Genomic DNA, 2,509 nt, shown 5'->3' on the forward strand with positions numbered 1-2,509 from the left:
ACGATAGAGATGGAGGGAAGTGAAAGGGGGGGGGGTTAAGCAGAAATAAAGAGAGAGAGATAGATAGAGAGCGAGAACGAGAGAGAGAGAGAGAGAGAAAGAGAGAGAGAGAAAGAGAGAGATAGCAGATAGCAGATAGATAGATAGATAGATAGATAGATAGATAGATAGACAGATAGATAGAGAGAGAGAGAGAGAGAGAGAGAGAGAGAGAGAGAGAGAGAGAGGGGGGGAAGATGCATTTTTATTTGCTGAACAATCTATTTTTTTTTCACCTTCTAATTTATTCAGCATAAAAAGACAAATGTATTGCCGATTGGGTTGGTTCAGATTTCCATTTTATGACTCCAGTCTCGCGTGGCTTACAAGGTTCTGAACTTTCCAACGGTTTGAACGCCGCGTCATCGGCACTTTATCTGATTACTCAACTTGCTAATGTGGTTCTTTTTTCTCTGTTTGTCCTGTAACAATCTGTAAAACCCAAAACTTTGGACGACATGGTAAGAGAAGGTGAAAAAGCTATCTCTTTTTATTTGTGGTAAGAGAAGGTGAAAAAACTATCTCTTTTTATTTGTCATAACCAATCTTACAAATGAGATTGGTTCCACAAATACAACACAGACAATTGTTGAAATAGGTGTTTTCAAATTGCCCCAAGGGAATAAAAGATCTTCCAAAAAAAGCATCAATACGTGAGGCAGCGTGGTGGAATCAGGCTCTCGTCAATATAATCAAAGTGAAGAAACTTGCATTTTTCCGCAGGTTTGTGAATTTTTATCAAATTTTTGTTTTTTGTCTCAACACCTTTCGTGCCCTTTAAGGAACTCATTTCGGTGTGGATTTTTCTGAAAAGCGTTGATTAAAGGCATAAAAACTGTAAATCTTCAGTTACCACGGACTCTTAAGCTAAGGAAATAACTAATCTTTGCGGCCATTTTCTCACTAATTTTACCTCTGAAAACAGGTGACACCCGCCTCCTTCTTTTGCAAATATCTCGACTTGTATTCAAGATAAATGGATATTTTTTACATCCAAATAAAGACAAGTGAACAAGCTTTAAGATGACACCAATAACTCTACATGCCCAAAAATTGACGAGAACCTGATTCCACCACGCTGCCTCACATGTATCTCGTTCCCCATTTCGAAAACACTAGATAAAATGACATTTAGCTTTCGTTGCCTTTCTCGTTATTATTCAGACTTTAACTCTGTGAAGAATTCATGCTCTCTCTCTCTGCCTCCCTGATTTGAGTGAAGAGTTTGCTCTGAAATCGCAGTTTGGAAAGTTATTTAATGAAAATTAAATGCTATCTTTAACAGTTCATATTTCATCTTTCATATTATTACTCTGAAAGGGACAGGACGTTTTTAAACATAAAACAGGCTAACCAAATAGGTGTCACGAAACAGTAGAATTAGGCGCACAACTATGTTTGGTTACACAGGGGTATTAGTATCATGCTTAAGCCTGTCTGTTTGTCTTGTTTTGGGGGGAAACAAAACCCATCTATCTTGAATAGAAGTCGAGACATTTGCGATTGAAAAAGGTGAAGTAGCCTTGTGTGAGAGGAAAATGTTAGCGTGAATGACCGCAAAATTTGGGTGATTTCCATAGCCTGGGTGCCCTTGGAAACTGAGAGTATACCTTTGTTGTGCCTTCCATCGTCGTTTTTCGGTAAAATCCACACAGAATAAAAGTGTTTGTAAATGTACAACTTGTTGTGGTGGTGGAAAAATGTCGGTTTATTTGATTTCATTAGTTTGACTAGCGCCAATTTCACCACGATGCCTCACATATTATAATAAGGTAATCCATCCCAAGTAAATCATTCTAAGGTACTTGTGTAGCTATCTACTCGAACGTGTTTGCCTCGTCCCGATACGCTGCAATTCTTCAGAGCTCAGGATATTTCCCTTACGGTTTGCCAACATTCATTAGCCTTTGGTATACGTGGTTTCTAGACGTTCCAGATGGTAAGTAAAGCATTTCTGGTACCGGAAATTGTTCTCGGTGTGGGCACAGATGGAATTCTCTTAAGCACTGGTGCTTAAAGGGCTGGCATACTTTTATACGCGCATACTGGACTTAAGGATCCGTCTTGTCTTGTTGCCAAATCTATAAAAAGTAGGATTAACAATTTGATAATTTGATCCATATTATCCAAATCACCCATTCAACATCAGTTCGAACCATTCCTTATAATGCATCGTTGCAGGGTTAATCAAAAACAAAAACAAAATAAGTTTAGATAATTATACATTCCAACATACACACACACACACACACACACACACACACACACACACACACACACACACACACACACACACACACACACACACACACACACATTCACTCGCTCACTTATAGACAGCGATGCAATGACGGAGAGAGAGTAAGAAAAATGCACACACAGACAAGAGAGAGAGAGGGTGGGTGGGAGAGAGAGAGACAGAGAGAGATAGAGAGAGAGAGGGGGGGGCAGACAGGCAGACAGGGAGAGA

General features: G+C 39.4%; 1 protein-coding gene across 1 annotated transcript in view; it reads right to left on the reverse strand.

The window, feature by feature from the left end:
* LOC101851515 (orexin receptor type 2) overlaps nt 1-2,509 on the reverse strand; it is a 262,606-nt gene that overhangs the window by 124,348 nt on the left and 135,749 nt on the right. The gene's annotated exons all lie outside the window — the stretch shown is intronic.

This window comes from Aplysia californica, unplaced genomic scaffold, assembly GCF_000002075.1.
Source record: "Aplysia californica isolate F4 #8 unplaced genomic scaffold, AplCal3.0 scaffold00377, whole genome shotgun sequence".
NCBI lineage: Eukaryota > Metazoa > Mollusca > Gastropoda > Aplysiida > Aplysiidae > Aplysia > Aplysia californica.